Below are 17,954 nucleotides of genomic sequence, written 5' to 3' on the forward strand. Positions count from 1 at the left end.
TCTCTCTAGATTTAAACTTAAGCCTAGTGGGAGTAATTTTACTGATGGCACGTCCACAGCCAGCAGCTGAAGTGTAGAACTTGTACTAATCAGAAAGGGAGGTCCAAATGTGGCAAATGAGAGGGCTGCCTGAGTCCCCTCTTGTAATAACAGGAGGCTGATTCTTTGCTCTTAAAGAATAAATAAATAAAACCCCGTGAACCTGATTTCACACTGCAATATCATCTATATTCTTTCTTCTACATGCAAGGGCTACATTTTCTACAATGAATTCTTTCTCAGGGCTATATAGAACAATAATGCAGCATTACACACAACAGGCAGGCACTTTCTTAATAGGTATCCTGCTCTAATTATTTTGTTGAAATACAATCAAGACATTGCTGGAAGGGAATGTTTTAAACTGGAGCCACTTGAGACTTCAGGTTGTTTCTGGCAACACATTGCCCTGGCTGAGGGAAATGGTCTTGTACAAGCAACCAAAATTAATCATCTGACCACGCCTAAGCTGACCTGAACAGGAAAGAAAGATAACCCCCATATAAGCTTGTACAGCAAGTATGTTAGGAGTGAAGGACTTTGCCCAGTTTCACATGATACAGCAACTGGACAAATTCTCCTAACGGCTCTGAACCTCCAACACAGGCTGCTCTGAAAGCAGAGGAAAGAAGAAATTAGCTGCAGGCAAGCTGACTTGCAGGGAGAAACTCTATAAAAGAAATGACAGGATAGGGTTAGAATGTTTCTGCATGGCAATGTGGGCACAGCCCAGGTGGGCAGCATAGATGATGCTAAATCAACAAATTTTGAAAAACCATGAAATGTAACCGTAGTGCATCCAGAACCATTTTAGTTCACTGGGTACTGCCAGTGACCTCCCAAGTGTGGTTTGTGTAACCTGCTCCAAAAACATAGGACACCTGTGTGTATGCATGCAGCCATCATTTTACAGACTGTAACCAGCTACCAGAAGCCCCAAATGACCAAATTTCTTTTTCCCCTTGTCTATGCCATCTTCCAAGAGGGGAGGGGGTGGCAGGGGTGGAAGGGACAGGAATGTGTGTGGGTAATGGCAGCTCTATTTATGAAGTCCTAAAAACAGACTAGCTCACTGCATGGGTACTCACTGATGAAAAAAACCAACCCACAACTGCCTGCTTTGCCTCATAACAAGACAGACGTTCACATAAAACAAAACACACATTTAGATTTTTGGCTCAGTATACTTGTCTCTGAATTGTTGCTCTGCATATCAACAAATGATCCTTTGTTTTGAAAAAGCCTTACCAGCCACAAGTTTCCCAAGAGAGGGACATCCTCAGGCACTGACAGGCCTGCCCGGTAATATGTAACCAGCACGTATGGGACGGATGGCACAAATCCAGGTCTGAGTATAGAGGAATCACAAGAATACTGGCCAAGAGAGAGTTTAAGTTAAAAAGGTATCTGGGTACAAGAATGACAGAAAAGTACTGGACACAGTTATCCTACAACCCTGCTATGCTGCTTTGCATGCCAGCTTGTTGACATTTATGTGGCTATTAAAAAACGAGAGAACAACCACAAACAAGTCACTATGCAGAACTTTTTTTCTAAAAGTACAATGTTAAGGAACATTGGACACAGAGGTATCCAAGCCAGTCTTAAAGCAATCAGCCTCACATTGAGAGTTACTGGCTAACGATTCTCAGTCAACAGTAGCTAAAAACATTCAATCCCAAGCACCTAGAGCATGGGAAAGACTGCAGTCTATTTAAAAGTCAGGAATATCAAAAAGCTGCAGTAGAAACAGAAGCCTGGACTTGGCAAGTAAATGCCTTTTCCACTCCTTTTTAGACAAACTTCCTTGATGGAAGTTGTCCATTTTAAAGGAATTGAATTTTGCATTTGCGTAGCCTATTGAATTCTTAACTAAGTATGGTTAAAACCTTTTTATAAAATATAAGACTATAGTAGTTGTTTTTTTCATTAAGCTTGTTGACAGACTAGAGCAACAGCACTTACATTATCGTTTTCAGACAGTAAATAAAGCCTCTAAAAGCAAATTTATTTCATGTTTTCTCTGTTAACTAGCAAAGTATCAACAAAATGTTATTGGCATTTATCCTGCTATTTTGGTCACAATCAGATTTGAAGGAATACAGCTGCACCCATTTTTCCCATATGTTTTATACCAGTGTCTCCCTAAATGTTTTCTTCCTCTCACCATATAAAACTTCCACCAACTGTTGGAGAGGCTCCCCAGCTGCATTTGACTCTAATATGAACTTCCTCATCAGAGTGTCTACAACCTTTAGCCCATGTTCCCAGTAGCCTCAGGGGGCAAAGGGAGTGGGCAGTTGCTCAGAAAGCTTGTAACTAACAGAACATTGTGAAAGGAACATGAAGGGAACTAGAGTCAACAAATATGATTTGAAGATTTTAAGCAAAGTGCCTGAAGAGACAGCACATATTTTCAGTCTGGTAACAACCCCAACCATTACATAAGTGTATTTGTACATCACCCTGGAAAGCCTACGGTTCCTGTGGTAGAAGGGTGCTTGACCTCCACGGTTTGCTGCTTACAAACAACAGTTTACATCAAGCAAAGTGTCCCATCTTAGATGCCCTTGAACCAATTTGAAAACTTATTAAAGCAGCATTGCAATTATGTGAAAAGTAGGTGGAGAAAGACCCAGAACAAAAAGCTTCAAAGGTTTTCAATTAACTTCCAAGTGGCATTTCCAAGAATCAGCACGTCTGTTCCATACTGTGAAATAGCTTTCCAACTGTTTCCTTTGCCCAGTATTTTTCCAAACTGACTAGTACAGCCAAGCACAGCTCGGCAACTCAGAAGAATGCACAGTGAAAGACATTTCAGAAGAACCCTGGGTTCATGACCTATTTTGTGTAATGGAAACATGCTTAAATATGATTCTAATGTAGATATAAGAACTCCTCACATTGAGATGATATCGACCAATGTGTGGCTCTCTGATGTGCCAGCAAGGCTTGTACATCACGTTCTTCCCTGATAGGAGGCCCCTTCAACAAAATGAGGCTCAAAATTTAGAACACAAAAGCTAGTTTTCTGCTGCTTTATTGTTTTCAGTCTCTCCTGCCCCTACTAGCTCAGCTTTTCAACATGAGGTTCCCAAACTAGCTCAGCTTTTCAATGACATGAGAACTAGAAGGAGCTAGAGCAATGTACTAAGGTTTCAGGACAACGCCCCAAAACCAAAGCAGCCCCCCAGTTCTCCTCTAAACTTCCACCTGCAAAGACTTTCTTTCACATTATGGAAGAGACTCATCTCTGCTATAGGTTGCTGCTATTAAAGAAAAAAATCTAGCTTTGCAAGAGCTCATTATTACTTTGCTGATGTCTCTGTATCAAAGCCACCTGAAGATTGAAAATATCTGGTCTGCCCCAGGAAAAACAAAGTCCAGGAAAAATTATTAAATTTGAGCTTGTTATGAAGCTGAAACTTGCACAAGTTCAATAAATACAGGCTTTGTCTCAGCTAACTGTGGTTGTATTACACTACAACTTACTTCTGCCTTGGAAGAACCAGGAAGGTAGAGGTTGAAAACTCTCCACGTACGTATGTAAAAGCAGAAGAAAACAGGCTGCACTCCTCCCCAGTGCCTGACAGCTGGATCCACTGGTGATTAAGGACAGGGGAGAGAGCAAAGCCAGAAAAGGCAGTTTGTGGACATGAAGCATGGCAAACCAGAGGCTTAGGCAGAGAGAGCAGGAATGAGCATCCAGAACCAAGGACTCCTAGGGAAAGGCATCTCTGTACTTGTTGGGCTTAGGGACAGCCAGCCCCTTCTTAGTATGGGGACTCACCCAGGACAGGAGCCTTGTAAATTGCTGTGTAGTCTATCAGGAACTAGTGGAAACCATCTCTCTCAGACTAAAATCAGCTTTTAGGAGGTGAGATTTGGTGTGATTCAACTTCATTGAAGTTTCAAACAGTGGAAGTTTAAGATAGGGCAGGGACTTCATGGAAAACATGGGTTTACCTGAGCCTGTGACCAAAATGCAACTAAATCCTTCTCAATGGTCTGAGAGCTTTGCTGTATAATCTGTTCAAATGGATTCAATCTGTAGAATTGAACTTGCAAGTTTTATTATTAAGCACAGCTGCTAGCAAACAGAAACACACAAATCTGATGTGAAAATAAAGTGGTAGCCTATCTATTCCTTCCACTGTGGCTACTGTATTTGTTTTCTCTCTTTGGACAAACACTCACCCAAACTTGGGACAATTCCAGCTGATTACATCAGCAGTTTATACAGCAGTAGTTACAGACAAAAACTAGCCTTCATATTACTCTATGGACTTTATTACCATTTTCTTCTAAAATCTGCAGCATTAGCAACAACCTTGTATGTTATTAAATCTATAGCATCTGAAAAAGAAAATTGAGATGCTTTTATTTTTCATCTTCAGAACAAATAAATCAGAATTCCACAGAGCATCCAATTATCACAGAGATTTTCAGAGACATCAAATTATCATCGACTTTGCAATTAACACTACAGGCCAGTGACAAATGATGCAGGAGTACCTCTTAACACAATTTAACAAAACCAGTCAAGTCCTAAAGCAAAGAGGGATTCAAAGCCTTTCAGATGACAGGAAATAGTGGCCAGCTGGCAAGAGATTTAATGAATACAACAGCATTCAGCAGCAACTTGAAAACTGTCTGCTTTGGTAAGGCTGAGTTATTAAAGAAATCTCCATTTATAAACAGTGTTGATGGGATTTGAACAGCCTGTGTAAGAAGGATTAAAAGTCAATTGAAAAGTCCATATAGATAAGAAAGCAAAAAGAAACAGTGCCCTTGAATTCTGTACATAGTGATTAACCTTATCTCTGTCTCCTGGCACTCAGCAGGGGTAAAACAGGCTGCCTTATGCTGGTGAGGTGGGCTTTGCATTAGGGTTATTTCATGCTGGTACAGTGCTTTGAGCTCTACTGTCCCTTCACCCTCCCCCTCTCTGTTTTTCCAAACTGTACACTCAAAATCATCTTTTGCCATTCCACCAGTTACATTTAGCAGATACCAAAGAGACACACAAATTGCAAGAGTCTTTCCAGGCATGCTGTAATGATTAGGTTTTTCCTTCCTTTATGTAATTGATGATCTTGCTGTTCTCTGTTAAGACTTTTATAACTGTACACTTTCAATATAAACCAGTGTAAATATTGACAATGGAGATTGGCAAGTGGGGATTTCTGGAAGAAGGAGGAGGGAGATGAGAACTTGTTTTTAAGGGTTTTTTTTCCTCTTGCCTTCAGAATATCCTGTAATATTCTGCTTTACTCAAGACTTACCATGGCTCTTAATTTATGTACCACTTCCTAGAATAAGACAAGAGAAAGGAACACAAAACTAGCTCTTTTCAGTCCTTAATCCCTCCCCTATCCTTTCTCATCTTCTCATCTTCTCATCCCATCCAAAATCCAGCCTATTCTGGTAACATAAGTTGCCTATTTCTGACGTGCCTTTTGTAAAACGGCCAAAGCCAAAGAGCATTTAAGGTGAAAATGTACAATGCCACGTCTTGTCTTGGTTTCCCTTGCCTGTAACATAGCCTAACATTTGATTTGCTTCCTTTGGTCTTGTCCAGGATACAATAAGAGCTTTATGAAAAAGCTCTGTAAGAATCTGGGCCATTGATTTGAACAAGGCCTATTTAGCCATGACACAGCAGCAAAGAGAGCTGCTCCACACGGCAGCTCTGGAAGCAGCAGTGCCCTTTTAGTGCAGGGCTCTTTACAGGAGTGCAGTGCTTGGCAGCGCAGCTGGGCAGCTTCTGGGACCCAGGTTATCTCCTGGCACAGTCCTTCAGCTCATTGTGCCAGCCTGTCACAGCTAGTTCAGGTGTGTCCAATGCTGCACCACAAACATGATGTAAACATATTCCAATTACTTATCTGTGACATTTATCAGCCTATGTTTTTTTCCAAGGCATTGCAGAAACCATTACATAAACATAACCAGAATATTACTTGCAGAAGGGGAAAGCTATTCCACTGGGAAGTAATATTTAAGAAACAAACAAATAAGCCACAAATACTTATGAGTACATTGCCTCCATGCAAATCTGGGGTGGAAATGAAGAATATCAATATACAACTGCCCTAGGGAGATTTAATGAACTTGTATTCAATCAGCTGTGTTTGTATAAACCTGTATAAAAATCCTGTAGGAAACACATTTTTTCATTCAATAAGTATGTTTTTCTATCCTTCAGAATAAAAAGTATATTGTCACTCAAAACACATTTGTGACTATTCATTTTGCAGCAATGTTTTCATGGTCCAGTCCTTATTCTGGATGACATACCCAGGTAGTGCTCATTGAGGATATAGAAATAAACTTAACAAAACCAATCCCTCCTAAAAGCTCATCACCCTTTTATGTAGTTCCTACTGAAAAAAGGAGGTTTTCTTGGTACTTTCTTCTGTTTGGGCTGCAAAGTCAGCATAGGTAAGATAGCCAGGACTCCCTATTTTTAGGGTTCCTACCATCTTAGTATGACACTAAAAAGGATTGGATTGCCATTCTGTGAGGGCTGTGAAAGATGAGGTGAACCTTAAAAACTGAAAAACCACCTTGTATCTGAAAGTAGCCTCATTGAAACATTGAAACATTGAAACATCAAGAGTATCAGTCACAGTTCCCCTGCCTCAATGCACGTACCTCAGAGGATTATGATCTAAAAACGTGCAGTTTGGCTCCTTCTGTAACCTCATGATGTTATTTGGGCATTTATGGATAGCCAGATCTCCGTGCAGATGAGCTGCTAATAACATGGCACGTACCAATCACACTGCAAAGCAAGTGATCTCACCTAGGCAGCTTGTGTAAACACTGCTCAGCCGCAGAAATATGACAAGCTTCTGAGCATGCTTAAGGTTATTCCATGAAGAGTATTTATTCTGTTCCTTGGAAACACATAAATAGGGCTTTTGGGGATTCCCCTCCAATTTTTCATGAAGAAAATTTAGAGCAAGAATTCTTTCAAAGAAGGGGAGTTTCCTACTGTGTTAATTTAGCATACCATATTCAGAAGATTAACTTTTCTAAACAGCATTACCAAATCCAGCAATCTTCCTTCCTGAACATCTATTTCCATTAGGAAGTATTCTGCTGTTATAGCCAAGAACTGATGGCACTTCCAGTGGCCTATTTGAACAAATGCACACTGCTGAAATTAAGACCACTTCTCCCCATGAATGCATTTTGGAAAAGTACTTTTTAAAGCATCCAGGACACAACAGTGAAACTGAATTTAAATTCTGAAAGATATAGTCCAAACCTGTTGAAAGAAGCTATAAATATCTGTTACCTTCTTCCTTAAATCAATAGATATTACTTACTTGTTGGCAGACTGGTAGGAAAATAGTCTTTGGTTATTCACAAGGTCTACCTTTAAAAACCAAGAATGGGTAGATTCAACTGTCTCATGGTCTCATGGAGAAGCAGATAAAACCCAGTTCTGTCCCGATTAGAAGAGGGTAAATCCTATTTACCACCATTTAATCTCCCCTATACTACATCTTCCATTATTAATACTTAAAAACAGAATTCTATTTCCTATGGGGCAGTGTTAAAGAACAGAAATTCCATCTAAGTAAATATGCAGATCACTCTATATGAGATTTCTGGTTTGCAAAATATTTACTAAAGAATCCTGTAAGAAAATAAAGTTTGTTTTTATATAATGTATTTCATTATATCAACTAAAGCAGTTGGAAAACTACAGGGGGCAAGCTCTACTTCAGATCAGGCTTAGAAGCTTATCTACTTTTATCAATTGTATGAGCTCATCTAAGAAAAGCAAGCACCTCTCCCCACAAGTCTAATTTGCTGTTATAACAGCTACAGCACTATTTTTATTCAAAAAGAAAGACCAAGTTTAGAATGTCTGCTAAATGTTTTTAGTTTGTTTTTTTCCGTCCCCATCAAAACAGCAAATAATTCTTTCCTTAAAGTCTCCACTGCTACAAATACCAGAGCAGGACAAGAAACAGTGGTCAAACAATTTATTTTAGAGATATATACTCTGCATTAAGTGGGATTTCAAAGAAAAATGATATGATAAGAAGGTTTACCCAACAGCTTTGGCTAAACAGCCCAAGTTTTTTTGATGCAACTTTGTAAAATGAACAGGTATTTATTTTCAATATATAGTTATTGAACTGTGTCTGGCTTACCTGATGGATGCAAAAACTGATGGACAAATGACAGAAAATTATTACATATTCTTCAATGATTTAATCTTCATAACCACCAAGAGAAAAACACCTTAAAATTTGTACAGCACACCATGCAGAGTATTTCAGAAACAGTCAAAGGAAATTACAAAAGTAGTCCAGCTGTAGAAAAAGGACAGATGAAGCCCCCAAAGACCTACTTGAGACCAACCTCCTGTTTCAGCAGAATCAACTGCAGCTTTGTCATCCTGACAGATGTTTGCCTAACCTGAAAGAAGTGCCATGAATCCTTAAGTAAAGGAGTGCTTAAGTAACCTTATTAAGAACTATATTTTACCTGGTACCATTATCTGAATGAATCTGTGAACATAGAAAGATTCTTCAGTTATTAAAAAAAACCTTCTATTACTGCTGAATAATTTAACACACCACCAGTTCTCAAAGAACATATTGCTAAGAAAGACTTTTATTATGTTCTGGCAGTGTGACTCAGCTGCTCAATTGTCTTTTCATTCAGATATAAAGCAAAACAAACTCAAATCTAGACGCAAAGAGCATCAAATATAATGCATGAGAGAATGGAAATGACAACAGGTATTTCAACTTAAGTGTAGCTCAAAGCATTGTTGTTCTTTGTTGTTCTCAATTATTTTATGGCTTCAGTGGATTTGTGACTGAGAAATAGAGGGACAAGGATAAAAAACAGGGTGATTTTAAGTTTCTAAGGAGCAATTGTTTTGTGATAAACTTTTCAGAGCAGGGGAATGAAGCTCCTAGGAAGAGCAGCAGTACACAATCTTCCTGCACCTTAGAACAATGCTTTGCAGGGGATGGGGGATTAAGAGAGGTCTATTCCTACTCTATCATAAAACTGGTTGCAGTACACCATTAGCAAAGGGTGGTTCAAAAGGCTCAGATCCCATCTCTATTCAACCCTACTTTTGCACCAGCTCTTGCTGACTTTTGAGAATTTCTTGTCCTTCTCCAGCAGCCCCACTATTAGTTACTCTGTCAGGGAGAGATTACTTCTTCAGAGACAGATAAGTAATGACCTTGGACAGCAAGTTTGTTACTTCATCTTTGCCTCAGAAGATTGGGACAAAATGTTCTATTTATTCTGTGCAACCCTTGTTACTGAAGAAAACAAGTAGTGGCTGATGTACTGTTGTCTCCTTCAGACTGAACAAGCCAAGTGATCTCAGCTCCCCATAAGGCTTCCTCTCCAGACCCTTCACCATCCTCATGGCCCTCCTCTGGATGCTCTCTAACAGCTTCTTGCTATTATATATAATATATCCTTCTTGTATTGTGGTGCCCAAAACTGCACACAGGACTCAAGGGGCACACAGGCCACACCAGCACAGAGTAAAGTGGGACAACCCCCTCCCTTGCCTGCTTTGCCCAGGGAGAGGTTTCTCTCTGTGCTTCCTTAGCAGTGGCTTAAGTTCAGATGGAACTTTCCACCTGCGCTCTCCTCTATTGTTTCCTTCACTGGTAATTTACTGCAATTATATCCCCATTCCCTGCTCACACGAACTCTGCCAACAGAAAGCAATCCTGCCCTACATCCTGGAAGGCCCATATATTTTTTTCCTCACACAACAGATGTCATCACATCAAAGAACAGTGATGATTATCAGCAAGCCTCTCAAGGCACACACAAAGGCAAACAAAAACACACAGCTATTTAAGAAGTCTTGTTGAGGACCCTCGGTATACTTACAAAAATTCACACAAAAGCAGGACCAGTGAGCCTCCATGCAAGACTTCTCCCAAATGCATGATGGTCAGACTTTAAAAAACGAGTCAGAGGTGATAAAAAGAAGGAATGCATGGAAACTCTTTTCAAGTTTTCACAGATAGAGGTGAAGCAGAAGAATGGAAGTCCAAGACCCAGCCAGTGTAAGATGTAGGTAATGGCTGGATAGCAGTAGGTTTTTGCAGTTTTACTTAGTCAATGTGAAAGGATGTTTCTAATGCTACTACAAAGGAAATTCAGGGTGGAAGGGAAAAGGACTCAAGAACATTTCAAATGTATGTGACTAGAAAAATCAATCCTAGAGGAAAAAAAGGAGGAAACAATGCTGAGTGCAACTCTGGAAGACAGTGGTATAGCTGACAGGAGGACCTTTCCCTCCACTGGAGCCTTGGGCTACCCTAACTTGTGAACATTTGCACATGTGTTCATAGAATGGCACAGTAAAGACAGGGAAAGAAGATGGCTGGAAAACCGTAGGTCTCTTAACACCCCATGCCCCTTTTCTTTTATCCTACATTTAACCTAGGACTCCCTGTCTCCTTTCAAGGACTCCTTAAAGAAAAACATTTTGCCTGTAGTCATGCACACAAGCCCTATTTCCACTTTTATTTGTCAATCAGTGCTAAGTTTTCTTCTGTGTTAAACTGGCTTCTTATTCACTATTGAGGCAATGATCAGGCACTTCAGTCTGTATGGAATAATTCCCTATGAAAAGTCTGAGACACTTTTTCCTACTTTAAAAAAAACTTATAATCTCATTGGAGAGCAGCAAAAAGAAAACATCATGCTAGAGCAGTTACCACAGTGGAAACACAGTCAATGATTACGATGTCTGGGAACTGTCACAACATAATAAAAATAAATTAATACCCGGGGAAAAAGACTAAACCACGCTGTTTATTGAATTATAATATAAATTGGTATAGCAATCCATAAAGGAAAAAGAGGCTACGTATGTGATCAAAGTAAATGTGAAAGCCCTGTCTACAAATATCTGCTGCTTATTATTTATTATTGTCATCTTTAAATAATTGATCTTATTTACTCAAGCACTGTACTTTCTGCAACTGAAAGCTTACCTTACCATCAAGAGAGGAAATTCTTTTCCTACAGCTGACATCCCAAAAGAGTTCTCTTCTGCTTAAAAATGCAGTTGGGCTCCATCTGCATTATTTGTTTGCCCTTGCACTGTATCTGAATGATTCCATAGGAAATATATTTAAGTCCACAAACAAAGCTTTTTTAAAATTAGTTTTCTACAGTTGTACAGCTGAGCTTGCAAATTCATCCAGGTCCAAAAGTCTAAAGTGCACCTCTACAGACCGTCAGTGCAAGAAGGTGTCTGAACACAAGCCAGCTTCAGTGCAGAAACCATATAATTCTGACACTGTTTTCACCATTTCAGAGCTAATAAACTCTGCCTCTTAAAATGAGAAACAGGTCTAATACTTCCTGGAGGACATTCAACCATAATGAAGGTCAAGTTATATCCCAGATGCATACCTGTAATTTCACTCCGTTCACGTCATTAATGACCATACAAAACTAGAAATGGTATCTGATTTCAGGCAGCTAAAATGGCTTTGCTGATGCTGCTCAGTCCTGGACAATTCATTCCTACTCTACTGGGGGGTTCACTGACCTAACAAGATTCAAAAGCAGTGAGCATTCCTGCAGATATGCTCAGCAGATAGCTGTACTGTGAGAGGAGACAAGATCTGTTGAGAAATTTTTCCATGGCCTTAGCTATATGCAGTATTTGCACGTAAACTGCTACTGTTTATTCTTTAAAATGGGTTTGGTTAAACTGCCACAAGCTATGTCCATACCTTTTTAAACACCATTTACAAACTACTTAAACAAGAAAGAGATAAAACCAAATGAAAAAGAAGCTTTTATAACGCAGTGTACATTTATCTACATCAAGACTCAAACCAGCTTAAACTTTAATTATGGTTATGTATGGAACAGCATTTGCAAAACAGACTACTGACAAAACTATGCAAACATTGCTCTTGTAGTACTGTCAAGTCAGCTTGGGAACAGCTACTGCTGTGGTTTCCTTGTGAAAGTGTAAGCACCTTAGGATCTGATAAGAGACACTGTAGGAGTGTATTATAATAAAGACAGAATTTCAGTTCCAATTCTTCATCCTCATAAATTCACTAGGGTAACAAAAGCCCCATATGACATAGGTGCAAGTAATTCTGGGCTTTAAACATGAAAACTACAGGTATGAAGCCAAATAGCTGCATTTGATGCTATCTGTCATTACTAGCTGAGTCAAGCAAGCCTTCAAACTCTGTTTCTTTTCAGCTTCAGAAAAGAAATTTATGAAAAGCTTAGCTTCCAAACTAGAAAATTTAAATATGCGTAATCCAAATATCTGCATGTTGTTTACTTGTAATTCAAAATTAGCATACAGTTCTGTGTAACTGGACTCCAAAGAGTCTGCTGGATTACTGATGTCAATTTATTTCTGAAATGCTAATTTCAAACAATAAGTATAAACGAGTTTCTTTTTTGTTCTGTCCCAAGAATCACTTACTCAGCCATTACCTGGACATCCAAAAAGCCTATATATTGACGAAACAGCCTCCTTTATCTCTCAAATATGGTAGTACACCTTCTAAACCAGAATTTTTACCTGAACTGTAGTAATATGGTTTCAGAGAGATGTGTAATCAAAGCATGAAGAGGAAATGGCTCTCTCTGCTTCAAGTATTTTCAGGTACAATGAGGAAGTTATATATATGACAAATTGTAAACCTCAAAAACAAAGAAATCTGCTTGTTGTATAGTCTGTATGATAAGAGCTCAAAACAGTAAATTTTGGTATACTCTGTAATTCATCTTTGCACATACGTCCTATGATAAATACTTAATAAAAATACTTTAATCCATATACTTTTTCAAAACATTAGTTGGAGACAATCGGTACAAAACAACCAGTAGAGACATTGCTCAATGAGTCTAGCACAAAAGTTTAAATAGATCTGCAATAGTCTTTAAAGGAGCCAAGAAAGCCTGTGTGATGTGCTGCTCTTCCCCCTTCAAGAAAAAATGGGAGAAGTAAAGGAAGTTTTATTTGACAAGCTTAGAAATTTAGGTTTGTTTACCCGAGACTCTAGAGAACTAGCACAGCTACACTGCAATTTTCAGCAAGTTCAGCTCTGGCCATAAATTACAGTGGATACAGCCCAGCAGGCATGACTCATTCCTTTTGCAACTGTGCTTTAACATCTAAAAGGCCCTGCTCATCAGCCTGTTTCCAGGAATATCATATTTTTTGCACACTTGCCTAATGATCACAAGTAGAATTCCAGGCTTTTGTTTTTGCTCAGGTCCCACCCCCCAAGACCTGATGTGCCCAGTGTCAAAGGCATGTGAGTCAAGTGTCCCCAGTTTACGTGTCAGCCTTGTTGACGAGCACTTTCCTCGAGACTCTTTGGTCCTCTGCTCCAGTGTTAGGCCACAGGATTTCACTATTAGACAATAATACTTATCTGGGCAAGCAAAATGAGAAAATTACAATAAAGACTGGTTACAAAAGGATCTAATTCTAGATGAGAAGGGGATTTACAGAAAATAAGTGAGGAAGGAACCACTGGTAGGCTTCACTCATCTTTTGTTAAGAAAAGATACGTTCTTTTTTACTTACTAAATAGCAAAGATCACAGGCAAAATACAGAGTAATATCTCAAAACTTTTATACTCACTTTGAACATTCCTCTTTTCATTTTCAACTTAATCAGACAAAAATTGTCAAAATCTATTACCAAGAAAAGCTGATTTTCAAAACCTGAAAATTCAAGATTCACCTCCTTAAATGTGCCTGCATGAACAAAAAAAATCTAAATCATTAATTATCTTGAAAGATTTCTGGAATTCATCTGATTGTAAAATTGCTTTAGTAAACAATTCAAAGCTATGTGATAAATATAGGGACTACTACACTATTTAAATGCTAGTCATAAATTGACAAGACTTTCTTCCATAAAAGTATCTAAAAGGCTGTATTTCAGAAATCTGTTTTTTAAGTTTTTGTGTTAACCATAATGAAATCTGTGAGCATGTGTGAACACAACATGTATTTTTTAAATAAAAGGATTTTCCTGACAAAGAAACCAGACCTGGCCACAAAAGCTATGGCTGACTTTCTGCTCTTTGCTCTTTCATTAGACCTAAATGATATTTCAAGGTAAATAAAAAAAAAGGGTGGAGATTTCTGCTTCTCCAGGAAAACCCATCTAACATCCAATTAAAGAGTTCAACTATGAAGGTAAAGGTAATCTGATAATATCTTAGAAATACATGTCTGGATCTTCTGTCCATATTCTGCTTAGAAACAATATTATCCTTACTTGCTTATTGTATTTTGTCTATATTGTAATGGTCAAAAATAACTTGAATTATTTGGTACAGCTTCTATTTCCACTAGCATATGCAATTAAGATCTAATAGGGTGTTGTAACACAGGCAAACAAGGTCATATGGCTATATCATGGAACACAGACTTTCACGGCCCTGAAAGAAAAAAAAATGCCAAAACCTCAGAATTTCAGCATCTACTAAAACCAAAAATTTTGAAATTCTGGGATGAGATAATAAGTGAATGGAAAATAACAAAAAGGCAACATAACAAAACCATCTGAATTTCCTTCTTTAATCCTCAAAGCTCAACATCAACACAGAAGACAGAAAGTCAGTCCAGACAGAAGTAAAAAAGCTTAGCCAATTTAAAAAAACCTTATATTTCACCTTAAATATATACAGAATTGACTGAAATGGCTAGCATTGTTTTCAAGATTTTATGGATGTTGGGCAAAGTACCAAAAACTAGAGAAACAAGAAACAATGCTTTTATTTAAAGAAGGAAACAAAAAAGGAACCAGTTCAGCCAGCTGAATTTCAATTCCTAAAAAAAAAAAAAAAAAAATAATTGGCAAAGCAGTTTCTAACTGCCTAGGCAATAATATGTGATAGGGTAAAAGGCAAAATTCAGTTTGACACACATGCTGAGGACAGATTCTGAAACCTTTCTAGCTTGCCTTCCCCAACAGATAACAGGTTCAACACATGCTGCTGGTAGCCTTTAAAACAGTCAGATAAACTTCTCATACACAGCCTAGATATAGTAAATTAGTAATTGTTTCTTCCCTGGGGCATCTCAACAGACCTAACAGCTCTCTTCAGCACCTTCCCTACCTTCCCCATTCTGTGATTCTGTGAAAATGCATTTAATTTAGCTATCCCACACATAAGGACAAAGAAAATAATCAGCATGCACACTTGAGAAGGTAATTTGGAAAGCACTGTCTCCAGAGGGAGATTGTTTATGATGATTTTCCTGGTGTCAGAATTTACTTGAAAATACTGGAAGGATTTTTAAGGCTCCTGTTGATTTGGTAAAGAAAGGGGAGCTTCTCAGTACACACCTTAAGAACCTCACTCTAGGCAAATTAATGGAAGCTGAGAGATGACTCGATATTTTTGCATATACACATATAAATATTTTTATATATACACACACCTTTAATACTCATTAAGATGTCTAAGAATTATAAAAAGATTGGGGAATTTTTTTTTTAAATCATAAATTAACTCACAGAAAACCATAATGAATAGAAATTGATATTACATAAATGTGTCTTACAGAGGTACCACTTTCTAGCAGCAAGAAAATTACTCTGAAAGCTCTTACTTGATGATGATGTCCATTTCCTGTAAGAAATGGACATCATTTGCTTCAAATTTTAAGTAAATTTAGATACCTTTCAGAAACTTAACTTGTATTCAGCTTCTGGGAGAGAAACAAAACTCTGACCTACATGCACAAGACTAAATTAGATCATCACAATTCTCTAACCTGGCCTAGAAGTCTGTACACTTCTCTCAGCTTCTATGAGATGCTTCCTAGTCTGTGCATTTTGCAGCAGAAGGGACTCAAGACAAAAGTGCCCTGATACAAAGACAGACAGAAAGAATACTGAGGTAGCTGAAAACACATACCTCAAAGGCAACAGTCATATAAAAATAACTCCTTAGATTCCACAAAGTAAGAAAGGAGCTTTAAGACTCAGCAAGTGGAAAAGTCAAAGAACTCTATGGAAAGGAAAGATGCAAGGAGAAAAATCAACATATAAGAAGGAAGATGACTGCTATCCATCAGGGAAGAAATGGTGAGCTGCCTCTTGAAAAGGCTCTGGGCTTGAAATATGGGTGAGAGAAATAAAACTCATCTGCTCCCATAGCCTGGGCTGCCTGACATCTTTCAAGTTAATAGTACCTCAGGCTTTCTGCTGTCCCTTCATAGGCTCAGACTTGCCTGACAAAGCAGTTCCAAAGTCAGGGACATTACAAAAAGCAAGCATTTTATTGTTATTGCTGTACTGATTAATCCATGTCTAAACCTACCCTGTACATTACATACAGTCTTTGTTTACATTTTATTACTGTACAAATTGTTCCAAAGGAATATTTCCCTTCCCTACAGTAACAACCAGGAAAAAAAATTTCCAGTAATACATTATGTTTCCAAGTGTGGTAATTGTCATAACAATTTAAACTCCAGTCCATCTTAACAACCACTGCTAGAACAAATTCTCCCTCTGGCCAGCAATGCATCAAGTCTCACTCCAAACTACTGTCAAGGCAGCTACTGGATGCTCAGCAGAAGACTTCAGCAATGTAACTAATTCATGCTACCTGTCTGCTAAAGAAAATTTAATACTGCCAGTTCAGGCAGGATCTTTTCTGTGACAGCAAAATAGCATATTTGACATGTTTATAACTTTCAACTCCCAGGCTTAAAGTCTCAATATTTCCATCACAATGTTGTCCCAAATAAATAGTAATAATGAAATTTTGTATGTCAGAGTAAATTATAAAGTGGTTGGAAAACAGAACCTAAATTAAATATAATTAGGTTATTTTTAAAATTAAGACATTAATGTAGAAAGGATTCTTAGAAATTTAATAATGAGAAAGATTTATTATGTACCAACACATACAGAATTCCAGAGGAACCCAAACTAGATATTTACTCAGAAAATGAGAACCTTAAGACATTTCTTCTGTTTTGGAAGACATGACAGAATATGTTAAAAGAAATACAGAATACACTCATACTCTATATCCTCAGATCAGGATATTAGATAAATAAGTACGTTAAACATTTCCTAGGGCTTTCAGACCATTATGAATCAATGAATGGTTGATTGAACAGTACGTCCAGGCACCCATGGAATAGAGGGTGATATGGAAAGGTACCCTTTAAAAAACAGTTCTAGAGCAGCTCAGTCCTGAAGTCCTATTTCTGCCTGAATGAAAATTTGAGTTCCTGGGACAGAAAGATAAAACCTTGTTCTACAGGACATGGAAACAACAGAACATGTGAGAATTGAGATATAGGAAGAAATATACATGTATCAGGGATATGCAGGGAAGAAGCAATTACAATATAGCACTCATTACAGACCTCAGTAATGAAGAGCAGGAAAACATCATCAGCAAAGCATACAAGAAAAGGGCAGGCTGGCTATGTTAAAGCTCTTCTGGAGCTGAGCCATGTAACAAACACGGGAAACATTCTGAGAGATAAAATGCTCCACAAAGTGTACTGAGACAAAGTGTTTGTTTAAGAGATGGGGGATTTTTTTTTTTCAGCATTGTAAGGTAGGTTTGACTCTTCTTTGCAATGTTGGGTACTTTATAGCTGCTTAAACATCTGGCCAGTTAATATTATGATATTCTAAAACGGCTAAGATTATCAAAACATCTAAAAATATGATTTTAAATACTCATAACAATGGAATTAAACTTCATACATCTTATAAACAGTACTTCCTATGCAAAAGAACAATACAGTATCACTAAAGCAAAAACCTAAATGACAGTACAGACATTACATTAAAACAGAAGCATTCTCTATTTTGGAGAACTGCATTTAATGCCGATATTTAACATTACTTCTTATTTTT

At 38.0% G+C, this 17,954-nt stretch overlaps 1 protein-coding gene across 2 annotated transcripts in view; it reads right to left on the reverse strand.

The window, feature by feature from the left end:
* SESN1 (sestrin 1) overlaps window positions 1-17,954 on the reverse strand; it is a 78,097-nt gene that overhangs the window by 25,436 nt on the left and 34,707 nt on the right. The gene's annotated exons all lie outside the window — the stretch shown is intronic.

The sequence above is a fragment of the Passer domesticus genome, chromosome 3, assembly GCF_036417665.1.
Source record: "Passer domesticus isolate bPasDom1 chromosome 3, bPasDom1.hap1, whole genome shotgun sequence".
Classification (NCBI taxonomy): Eukaryota; Metazoa; Chordata; class Aves; order Passeriformes; family Passeridae; genus Passer; species Passer domesticus.